The following is a 12,456-nucleotide window of genomic DNA, read 5'->3' as shown; positions in this document are numbered from 1 at the left end:
GCTATTAGTGAGTGGGCCTCTCTTTGCTAAACCTAGTTCATCTCTGTGTTTGTCATTTCCTCTTACCTCACCGTTATTATTTGTGGGGGGCTTGTATCCAACTTTTGGGGTCTATTCTCTGGAGGCAAGAGAGGTCTTTGTTTTCCTCTTCTAGGGGTAGTTAGTCCTCCGGCTGGCGCGAGACATTTAGCGACCAACGTAGGCATGTTCCCCGGCTACTTCTAGTGTTGGCGTTAGGAGTAGATATATGGTCAACCCAGTTACCACTGCCCTATGAGCTGGATTTTTGTACTTCGCAGACTTGCTGATATCTCTGAGACCCTCGCCATTGGGGTCATAACAGCTTCCCACAGATGAAGTGCTCCCGGTGTGGTAGGGACAGGTATTAGCCTGTGTAGAAAGAAACAGGACACAGAGTTGCAGTCTCTTTACCTGGTTTACTGATGGTTTATGGCCACAGTCCAGGGTACTGGCAACAGGTGTTGGCAAGGTCCAGTCTGCCTGGAAGCAATGACGAATCCCTTTCTCAGGTGAGGTTTGTAAGCCTTCCTTCTCGCGCTTTGAGGTGAGTCCCTTGCAGCCTGTGGCTTCTGTCAAGGTCCTCTCTGTCCCTGTCCTAAGACAGTACCTCTATGGTAGGCAACGTGAACCTTTTTACAGGGTTTCTATCACGACTCGGGCTCTATGTGTTGCTGTACCTTCAGGTGTAGATGTGGGCAGATAACATGCAGTCTTCTGCTCTCCGGTTGTGCTGTAGGACATGAAGTACTACACAGCCTCGGGCTCCCGATGCCCGGTTCCTGCGCTTCAGCTTGGAGGGGGCCCAGTCGCAGCTCCCCTCCAGCTCCTTTGTTCTTCTGTGCTTTTCCCCTCTGGCACTTGCTACAAATGCAACCAGTTTGCGTCTCTTCTTTGTCCTGGAGCTGCAGCACCACACATGCCTGCACGGCTCCCGCTCTCCTCGCACTTCACTCTTCTCCACTGTCTGCTCAAAACTCCTTACTCCTCTGGTCTCCCTGGACCAACTGCCTAACTCCTCCCCCAGGCCAGAATATATATTTATATCTAGGGAAGCTCCCCTGAAACCGGGTTCATTACTCCCCCTTCTGGCCTGGAGTCAGAATATGTTGCATGTATGTGTACCACCTGTTAAAGGATCCTCCTTGCTTCCAGGTATGGCATCACTCCCCGAAAGGAAAGGGACACCACTGTAACAGCCGGTTCCCTGGGGTGTTACACTTACTACCCGGCGATTTTGCACGCAGACGGGAACTGATTCTGACAGCTGGCACTCAGTGCCAGGAGCGGTCCTGCACCGTTCCTGACACCTTAACCCCCTAAATACTGCGATTACTGCATTTCAGAAGTAGGCAGAGCGAAGACAGCCCCTCTGCCCTTAGATCGGAGACCCTGCAACATCATCGCCGAGTCCAGATTGTTGTCATGGTGACCCGATGTCGTCAAGATGATATCTGGGTCACCAGAGCTAGAAAAGTTGCTTGATCATGCTCAGAGCATGTTCAGCAATTTTGTTAGTGCATAGCATAGTGAAGCTCCTGCATCCCCATGCTATACAAGCGATCAGACTCCAAAAAATGAAAGTCTCATAGTGGGTAGTGTTGAGCGATACCTTCCGATATTGGGAAATATCAGATCGGATTGGATCGGACCGATAACCAAAAAATATCGGATATCGCCGTTTCCGATACCGGAAACCAATGCAAGTCAATGGGACACAAATATCGGAATGAAAATAAACCCTAAGGCTATGTTGACACTTTGCGGGTTTTGCCGCGCATCCGCAGCGGATTTGACACTGCAGATCCGCAGCAGTTTTCCATGCAGGGTAAAGTACAATGTTACCCTATGGAAAACAAAACCCGCTGTGCACATGCTGCGGATTTCCGCGGAAAAAGCCGCGCGGCTTTTCTGCGGAAAAAAAGAAGGAGCATGTCACTTCTTGGTGCAGAATCGCAGCGATTCTGCACCCATAGAAATGCATTGATCCGCTAACTTCCCGCATGGGGCTGTGCCCACGTTGCGGGAAGTTAAGCGGATAATGTGCCGATGGTACCCGGGGTGGAGGAGAGGAGACTCTCCTCCAGGCCCTGGGAACCATATTTTGGTGTAAAAAAAAGAATTAAAATAAAAAATAATGCTATACTCACCTCTCTGCGCTGCCCGCGGCGTCCGGTCTCAGTTGCTGTGCCGAACAGGACCTGTGGTGACGTCGCGGTCACATGACCGTGATGACGCCGCGGTCACATGACCGTGACGTCACGAAGGTCCTTGTCGGCACAGCCGCTTGCAGCGCCGAGGAGATCGCGACGTCAGAGGGTGAGTATAAGGCCAATTTTTATTATTTTTTACATGACTATTGATGCTGCATATTGCTGCATATGCAGCATCAATAGTATAGGAGTAATCCCGCAGCGGAAACCGCGGAACAAACCGCGATAAATCTGCAGGGATAACCGCAGCGGTTTTGCCCTGCAGATTTATCAATTCCGCTGCGGGATTAACCCGCAGAGGAACCCGCAAAGTGTGAACGTGGCCTTACTTTCCTTGTAGGTTAATTCTACATTAAGGAAAACAACTAAGAATAATGTAGAATGTATTGGGGGAGGTAGAGGAGACATTAGAGGTTTAGCCCAATCAAATGGAATAGCAGGAATTATTTTTTTTTTTAAGATGTTCGGAGTTACAAAGATATTGACTATGTTAAGCTTTTTTATATTTTGTCAGATATTTATGTTTCACTACTTCCATGCTCCACCTTCTTTTTTACTTCTCTCACACTTTCTCCTTCATCATCCTCAGCAGCAGCATCTTTTCTTCACCTTATTCATCTTCTTCTTCTTAACCTTCTTCCTATTATTCTTTTTTTTACATTCTTCATATTCTTCTTATTCAACTATTATTCTTCTTCATATTCTACTTCTTCATCTTTTTCATATTCTTCTTCTTCATCATATTCTTATTTGTGACAGGCATTCCTGTAGTTGTTATCTATAAAAGTTTGAAGATTACACCTTCCGTTCTGCCTGTCACAAAAGATTTACAACAGGATTTGTCCGTGTTCAGTTTTGCCTGCAGCAGCAGGTATTTTCCAGGGGCACCACGAGGAGGAACGGACTCAACCCCATACACTGCTTAGTCTTCTTCTGCTTATAATTTAGATAATATCTTTTGCTCTGATTTTTAGTCTTATGCTTAATGTTCTTCTGCTTTTTGTTGTGCAGATTCTTGTTCTTCTGCATCTTGGCGGTTGTCTTCTTGTTCTTTGTCCTCTTGGTCATCGTCTTCAGGGTCATCTTCTTGGTCGTCTTCGGGGTGGTCTTCAGGGTCGTCGTCTTCAGGGTCGTCGTCTTCTTCGGGGTAGTCTTCAGGGTCGTCGTTTTCGAGGTTGTCATCTTTGGGGTGGGCTTCAGGGTCGTTGTTTTTGGGGTCGTGGTCTTCTTCGGGGTGGTCTTCAGGGTCGTCGTCTCCAGGGTCATCGTTTTCAGGGTCGTCATCTTCTTCGGGGTGGTCTTCAGGGTCGTCGTCTTTAGGGTCGTCATCAGAGATCCAGAGTGATTACCAAAAACTATTTAAAAAAACTTGAACTTGGAAATGTAGCAGAAGGTACAAGAAGGCTGAGGAATTGCCAAGAACCAGCTGACGGTACTGGAACCCGGATGGGTAGCAGAAGGTACAAGAGCCAATGGAACTACCGAGGACCAGCTGATAGTACTGGAACCCAGTTACTAAGCAGGAGGTACCTGTGCCAGAAAGCACTACCAAGGACCAGCAGACGTTGGTGGAACTCGGATACCGAGAAGGAGGCACCTAAGCTAAAGGCTCTGCCTGGAACTAGCTGACGTTACTGGAACCCAGGGGGACATATTCAAGATTGACTTCCAAAGAACCAGCCAATGGTACTGGAACTCAGATAGGTAGCAGAAGGTACACATGAAAAAAAGAGTTGCAAGGCTGCAAGCCGGCCTGAGTTACCAGAAACCTACAGTCCTACAGGGGGAGCTTGTCTTATTGGTACTACGGAACCAGCCTTCATTGCCAGATCCCACAGCCCACATAGGAAGCACCTAAACTGCAGGCACCATAGAGTCGGCTAACCCGACCGCAACACGACAGGACAACGTATTGGAGGCAAAGTGACGTTGACACTACCCGGAAACAGCTGGCATGCTGGAACCAGGCTGGGCAGGAGGGAGTACCCGTGCCAAAGACACTGCCGAGAACCAGCTGATGGTACTGGAACCCGGATGGGTAGCAGAAGGTACAAGAGCCAAAGACACTGCCGAGAACCAGCTGACGGTACTGGAACCAAGATGGGTAGCAGAAGGTACAAGAGCCAATGGAACTACCGAGGACCAGCTGATAGTACTGGAACCCGGTTACTAAGCAGGAGGTACCTGTGCCAGAAAGCACTACCAAGGACCAGCAGACGTTGGTGGAACTCGGATACCGAGAAGGAGGCACCTAAGCCAAAGGCTTTGCCTGGAACCAGCTGACGTTACTTGAACCCAGGGGGACATATTCAAGATTGACTTCCAAAGAACCAGCTAATGGTACTGGAACTCAGATAGGGAGCAGAAGGTACACATGAAAAAAAAAGTTGCAAGGCCGCGAGCCGGCCGGAGTTACCGAAACCCACAGTCCTACAGAGGGTGCTTGTCCTATAGGCACTACGGAACCAGCCTTTATTGCCAGATCCCACAGCCCACATAGGAAGCATCTAAACTGCAGGCACCATAGAGTCGGCTAACCCAACCGCAACACGACAAGACAACGTATTGGAGGCTAAGTGACGTTGACACTACCCGGAAACAGCTAGCGTGCTGGAACCAGGCTGGGCAGGAGGGAGTACCCGTGCCAAAGAACCTGCCGAGAACCAGCTGACGGTACTGGAACCAAGATGGGTAGCAGAAGGTACAAGAGCCAATGGAACTACCGAGGACCAGCTGATAGTACTGGAACCCGGTTACTAAGCAGGAGGTACCTGTGCCAGAAAGCACTACCAAGGATCAGCAGACGTTGGTGGAACTCGGATACCAAGAAGGAGGCACCTAAGCTAAAGGCTCTGCCTGGAACTAGCTGACATTACTGGAACCCAGGGGGACATATTCAAGATTGACTTCTAAAGAACCAGCTAATGGTACTGGAACTAAGATAGGCAGCAGAAGGTACACATGAAAAAAAAGTTGCAAGGCCGCGAGCCAGCCGGAGTTACCGAAACCCACAGTCCTACAGAGGGTGCTTGTCCTATTGGCACTAAGGAACCAGCCTTTATTGCCAGATCCCGCAGCCACATAGGAAGCACCTAAACTGCAGGCACCATAGTCAGCTAACCTGACAGGACAACGTATTGGAGGCAAAGTGACGTTGACACTACCTGGAAACAGCTGGCGTGCTGGAACCAGGCTGGGCAGGAGGGAGCACCCGTGCCAAAGACACTTCTGAGCAGCTACTGGCGGTGTTGGAGCCCAGGGTAAATACTAGAAACAGAGTGGAGGTAGAGGCCTAATTGGAGCAAGTTTAAAATCAGTAGTAGTGTGAATGTGGACAGAGCAGGAAAAATTGCCGGACACACAGCAGGGGATCAGCTGACGTTACTGAACCCCAATAACACTGGAGCATGTGTTGACTGTGCAGACGGTACTTCTGAGCAGCAACTGGCGGTGTTGGAGCCCAGGGATTACAGTTCAGGTGGTAGAAACATGAACACAACAGGAGACCTGGATACTGTTGCCAACCAATTATTTAATCTGGAAGAGGACTGGCAAATTCCTGCGAGAACCAGGCCTTGTTCATTTTCAGAAAAGTAAGCCAGTCAACGGTATCGGAGGATAGTCGCATGCGACGGTCTGTTAGTACACCACCTGCGGCACTAAAGACGCGTTCCGATAATACACTAGCAGCAGGGCAAGCCAGCACCTCCAATGCATACTGGCTAAACTCTGGCCATGTATCCAGCTTAGAGACCCAAAACTTGAAGGGGGAAGAGCCGTGTGGGAGAACAGTGAGAGGGCAAGACATGTAGTCTGTCACCATCTGACGGAAACGTTGCCTCCTGCTGACTGGAGCCGTCTGTGATGGTGTAGACATTTGTGGCGGGGACACACAACTTTGCCACATTTGGGCAATACTGATCTTGCCTTGTTCTGAGGCGCTGCTTCTGCTCCCTCTTTGTGCAGAGCCTCAATTGACTGCTTCGACGCACTGAGCTGCTTTGTAAAGCACTAGCAGCACTGCTCTCGGGTGGAATGGAGAACATGATGGAATGCACCAGTGTGTCTTGGTACTCCCGCATTCTACGCTCCCGGTTCAACGGTGCTATGAGGCTTTTTAAGTTTTCCCGGGAGCGAGGATCTAGGAGGGTGTACACCCAATAATCAGCCGTGTTGAGAATGTGAGCGATGCGGCGGTCGTTTCTCAGGCACTGCAGCATCAAATCTACCATGTGCTGCAGACTGCCAACTGGCCAAGAAACGCTGTCCCCTGCTTGAGGCGTCATCTCTGCCTGCTCTGCATCACCCCACCCTCGCTCTGCATACTGACTACTAGAGCATTGTGTACCTCCCTCCTCTTGACAGATGTCTTCCTCCATTGACTCCTCCTCATCCTCCTCACAAAGTGTCCCCTGCCTAGGCCTTTGTGAGGAACCACGTTGCGCAGACTGTCCAGAAGCAGATGGTATTTGTGACTCCTCATCCTCCACCTCTTTCACAACCTCCTCCATTAGCGCGTGCAGTGTGTTTTCAAGCAGGCAGATAAGGGGGATAGTCATGCTGACTAGTGCATCATCTGCACTCTCCATCCGTGTGGAATCATCGAAGGCACGCAAAACGTGGCAGATGTCCTTCATAGAGGCCCACTCAGTGGTGGTGAAGTGTGAACGGTGCACAGTGCGACTTGTTTGCGCCTGATGCAGCTGGTACTCCATTACTGTTGCCTGCTGCTCACACAACCTCACCAACATATGTAACGTTGAATTCCACCTGGTGGGTAGGTCACATATGATGCGATGTTCCGGAAGGTGGAATCGGCGCTGCAGAGCTGCAATGCGCGATCTTGCCATGCTGGAATGCCACAAGTGAGCACACTCTATGCGGACCTTGTGCAGCAGTGCATCAAGATCCGGATAGTCCCTCAAAAAACTCTGCATGACCAAATTGAGCACATGTGCCAGACATGGGATGTGAGTGAGGTTGCCTAGGCCCAGAGCTGCCACCAGATTTCGGCCATTTTCACACACTACCATGCCTGGCTGGAGATTCGCTGGCACAAACCACACATCGCTCTCCTGCTTGATGGTATTCCAGAGCTCCTGCGCTGTGTGGCTTCGATTCCCCAAAGATATTAATTTCAATACGGCCTGTTGACGTTTGGCCATGGCTGTGGTCATATCGGTCGTAACAGGTAAACGTTCACGGGTCCATGTGGAGGTAGACTGTGACGGCTCCTGCAGCGCTGATTCAGAGGAACTGGAGTATGAGGAGGAGTCAATGTGTACAGACTGGATTCCTGCAATCCTTGGAGTTGTCAGAACACATACAGCGCCACTCAAGATGTGTACCCGGCTCCACAACATTTACCCAATGGGCAGTGAGGGAAAGATATCGTCCCTGTCCATGGTAACTGGTCCTTGCATCGGTGGTCAGGTGGACCTTGCTACTGACGGCATTTAGTAGCGCATGTTTAATTTTTCCCTCCACGTGCTTTTGCAGGGCAGGGACGGCTTGCCTGCTGAAATAAAAGCGGCTGGGCATGTTGTATTGTGGGACTGCCAATGCCATGAAGTTACGGAAGGTGTCTGTCTCCACCAGCCTGAATGAGAGCATTTCAAGGGACAGTAGTTTTGCAATGCCAGCATTCAGAGCCTGTGCTCGGGGGTGGTTTGCCGAGTATGGGCACCTTTTCTCCCATGCCTGTGCTACCTGTTGTGAACTCTGTTTTTGGGCTCCCTCTTGTGGTCACAAGTGGTACTGTGTGAGTGCTGTCTTTGGGCTCCCTCTGGTGGCTCTTTGTGTCATTCTGCAGGTCTGAGGCTGGATCAGCTGTCTCGTTATCTGTTAGTCCAGGTGAGCTAAATAGGAAACCAGCTATCAGTTGTTGCCTGCTGTCGATGTATTCAGTGCTATTTTGATTTCTCCTGAATTCCTTCGTTATCAGTCTCGCCAAGAGAAGCTAAGTTTCTGTTTGGTTATTTTTTGCTCATCAGTGTTCAATATGTTTTTTGGTTATTTATTTGTCCTTGTCCAGCTTGCTAATATGTGATTTCCTTGCTTGCTGGTAGCTCTAGGGGGCTGAGTTTCTCCCCTCACACCGTTAGTTGGTGTGGGGGTTCTTGAATTCTCAGCGTGGATATTTTGTATAGGGTTTTTTACTGACCGCACAGTTCCCTGTCTGTCTTCTGCTATCTAGTATTAGTGGGCCTCATTTGCTGAATCTGTTTTCATTTCTACGTTTGTATTTTCCCCTTACCTCACCGTTATTATTTGTTGGGGGCTTCCTATATCTTTGGGGTAATTTCTCTGAGGCAAGTGAGGTCTTACTTTCTCTATAGGGGTAGCAAGTTTCTCAGGCTGCATCGAGACGTCTAGGAATTTAGGCACGTTCACCGGCTACCTTTAGTGTGTTTGGTTAGGATCAGGTTGTGGTCAGTCCAGTTACCACCTCCCTAGAGCTTGTTCTATGTTCATTAACTTAGCTAGTACATTCTGTGATCCTCAGCCACTTGCATCATAACAGCTACCGATGGCTGTAGACTGGCCTGGGAGTGTGAGGATTACAGGGAACGTGGTGCTGTGGGTGGAATGACACTGTGTCTCTGTACAACAGTGCCAGAGGATCTTCCATGGCGATCCTGTGAGGAAGCCGAACCAGCTGTGTGTGAGTTGGAGGAAGAGGCTACAACACGAGCTGAAGAGGTGGTAGGTGGTGCTGTAGGTTGGCCTAGGTCTTCAGTGTGTCTTTGTAACTCCACCACGTGCTTGGTCCACACATGTTTCCACATATTTGTGGTATTGAGGCTGCTGACACTTTTCCCTCTTTTCACTTTCTGATTACACAGCTTGCATTTGACAAAGCAAATGTCATCTGCAACTGTGTCAAAAAAAGGACTAGGCACTGCAAGTCTTTGGCGCACCAGTTTTGGGTTTTGGAAGTGGCATGCTCCTAATGGGTGCCGAAGTGGAGGCTACAGGCAACCGAGTCTGCCCCCTCCCTCTCCCTCCTTTTTTGGCCGTTTGGGGAATCTCTTCCTCAGAGCTGCTCCCACCACCTTCCTGCACCTACACTACCCTCTTCAAACGACTGCTTCTTCTGGGTAGTCTCGACCGCACAGTATGCACCAGAAAGTGGCACCTGAGTCTCATCATCAGATGCGTACTGAGGTGTGCTGACCATAGGCACTGGCCCACCCGCCTCTTCAGATTCAAAGAGACAAAGCTGTTGTGCATCACTGCATACTACTTCTTCAAATTTTCGAATGCTGCTTGGCTGGCCCCCTATTTCCAAACCAACAGATTCAAAGAACAGAAGTAGAGATGGCTCCTGTCCAGGGCTCTGACTGCCTGGGCAATTTGGCAGGTGGTGAAGAGACAGATGGGTGCTCTTCAGTGCTCTGGACCTGAGAGGATCTGGAACTAATTGAAGTCGATGCGTTAGCTGCCATCCATCCAACAACCGCTTTAATTTGTTCGTCCTGCAGCAGTGGGGTACGGCGAGCTCCTACAAAGCTGCGCATAAAGGACTGTTCCCTGGTAAAACTGGGGGATGCTGAGTCACTGGTGCCCGCAGCAGGCACAGATTCCCCATGTCCTCTCCCTGCCGAAACTCCATGCCCACGACCACGTGCCTTACTCCCTGCCTTCTTCATCTTGGTAGACTGATAAAGATAGGCAGAAAAGTACTAAGGGCTTAGTGTGCTTATTCCTGAACAGCTGCTAACAGGTATAAGAAACACTAATTTTATAAAGTGTGGTCTAGACTTTAATATGAGCTAATGTGACCTACACAACTTTAAAGTGGAGTGTTTGGTGAACTTTATTAACTTTTTGTTTTTTTCACAAAAAGACACTGGATGTACCCAAAGATGTAAAACCGATAGTATCACAAACTTTTTGTAGCTATTACAATGCAGGAAGGTAACCTGCAATGCAATAGATGAGGCTCCAAAAAATAGGCTAATACTAATCTGGCTGGGGCTGCAGGGCACAAGCCAGCAGAAAGGCTCCTCTATCTCCTCCTATATAGTGTTTGCAAGCAATCTAGCTGGATACGGATGGAGAAACACTAATAGGAGAAATCAGGAAAAATGAGCAGCACTAATGCAAAAAAGGACAATGTATGAGGCAGTGACGCACGCTGAGCGGACTACAACCGGAGGTGGCTGCAGAACACACTACAGCGTGAGCTGCACTCATACACAGAGACCTGTGAACAGCGCTGCAAGGCAAAAGAAAGCTTCTCACACAGTGGTTGCTAAAGTAGCCTGGGTAAAGCACAATAAAGCAAATCGCTAGCTCAAACTGTCCCTCAGAGTCAGAACAGCAGAGTCCTGTCCCTATGTAAATTCACAGCAGAGTGAACCCAAAATGGCGACGGCTTTTATAGTGCATCATGACATCATTTCAGCAGCCAATCACAGCCATGCCATTAGTTAACATGCCTAACATGCACAACAGGATGTGCCCACACTTCTCATGATTTCTCATTCGCTGAATAAAATCAAACTGGCTCATTGCATTATGGGAAATTCCGATTCCGGTATTCGATATTCTAAAAGTATCGGAACTCAGTATCGGAACTCAGAAACCGCGAATATCGGCCGATACACGATATTGCAGTATCGGAATGCTCAACACTATTAGTGGGACAAAGTAAAAAAGTTTAAAAAAAGGTTGCTTTTTTTTAAATTGAAAAACTTTTTTAAAAATCCGAAAAAATAACAAAAAAATCATATATTGTACCCATAAATATATTTTTATGAAAAAAATATAAACAATAAACGTGCACATATTGTGACATCCAGAATGAACTGAACTATGAAACAGTCCCACTAGTTAACTCTTTAGTGAACACCATGAAAAAAAAACAAGTCAAAAAACGATGCCAAACAAAAAGTGGAGTAAAATGCGATCAAAAAGACACATATAAATTAACATGCTACCGCTGAAAACGTCACCTTGTCCCACAAAAAACAAGCCACCATACAGCTCTCAGCGGAAAAATAAAAAAGTTATAGCTTTTAAAATAAAGCAATGCAAAAATAATTATTCTTTCTATAAAATAGTTTTTACTGTGTAGAAGTGCCAAAACATAAAAAACGATATAACTGTGGTATCACTGTAATCATACTGACCCGAAGAATAAGACTGACTAATGGCTAATCTAATACTCCGCAGTGCTTCTGCATTGCAGAGCATTAGATCGGCGTCTCTCACACAGGGAGGAGGTGTGTCAGCTCCTGCTCTGAGCAGGAACTGACAGGCCACCTCTCTGGGTGACCCGTGGCCATTTTTCGGCCCCAGCTAACTATTATGGAGACCATCGGCACAATGCGATTTCAGTCGTGTTGAGCTCTTTTGACAGCGGCATCAGAGGGGTTAAACGCCCGCGATCGGTACTTGCACCAATTGCGGGTGTTGCTGAAGGGTGTCTGCTCTCATATTGAGCTGGCACCTGCATTTGATCGCAGCGGTGCTCAGCATGAGCATGATCTATCATCACGCCGTATATATACGGTGCATATCATGAGGGGGTTAAAGGGGTGGTCCGAAGGCAAAGTCATTTTTGTCGTAACTCCCTTTCTATTTGATGACATAATCTAAGCTGTTTTCTAATATACTTGCTTAAAAAATTCCCTACCATTCCCTAACTACACTATCTTCCAGCTATTTGTGTTCGCTACTTGCTGTGTGATGACAATTCGTTTGAGAATCCCATCACATGCTGGGATACTCAAACAACACTCATTTCAGGGGCTGCTCCCTGGTCTGTCCCTGCAGTGTCTCTCTTGCTTATGTCCACACATTCAGTCAGGACCCTTACCTTCATTTTACGTGCTGTGGCGTAAGAGATGAGTACCTCGTTCACGGCTACCGCCCCACGGCACGTTACACATTGCATAATCGGCAGGATCCAGTGTTATGAAGAGATGCGGGAAAGATTATAGTTCCATGGAGGATGGTCTAAAATCATGCCGAGTGCTAACTTTAAAATGGTGGTTAGTGGTGCAAGAAGACCCCACCCTCGTGGGCGTAGTAGGTCTATGTATAGTGTATATTGTAACTAAACTGTGATATGTAGTAGTATGTATAATACAGTTAATACAGTGATGTGAAGTATAATATGCATAGTAAATGGCAGCTGTAAAAGACATGTTGATAGTGCAAAGTATAAAGCCCCCGTCACACTAAGCGAGGTCGCTAGCGAGATCGCTGCTGAGTC

This window comes from Ranitomeya variabilis, chromosome 1 (assembly GCF_051348905.1).
Source record: "Ranitomeya variabilis isolate aRanVar5 chromosome 1, aRanVar5.hap1, whole genome shotgun sequence".
In the NCBI taxonomy this organism is placed as follows: domain Eukaryota; kingdom Metazoa; phylum Chordata; class Amphibia; order Anura; family Dendrobatidae; genus Ranitomeya; species Ranitomeya variabilis.
Note: the sequence above shows the minus strand (reverse complement) of the source record.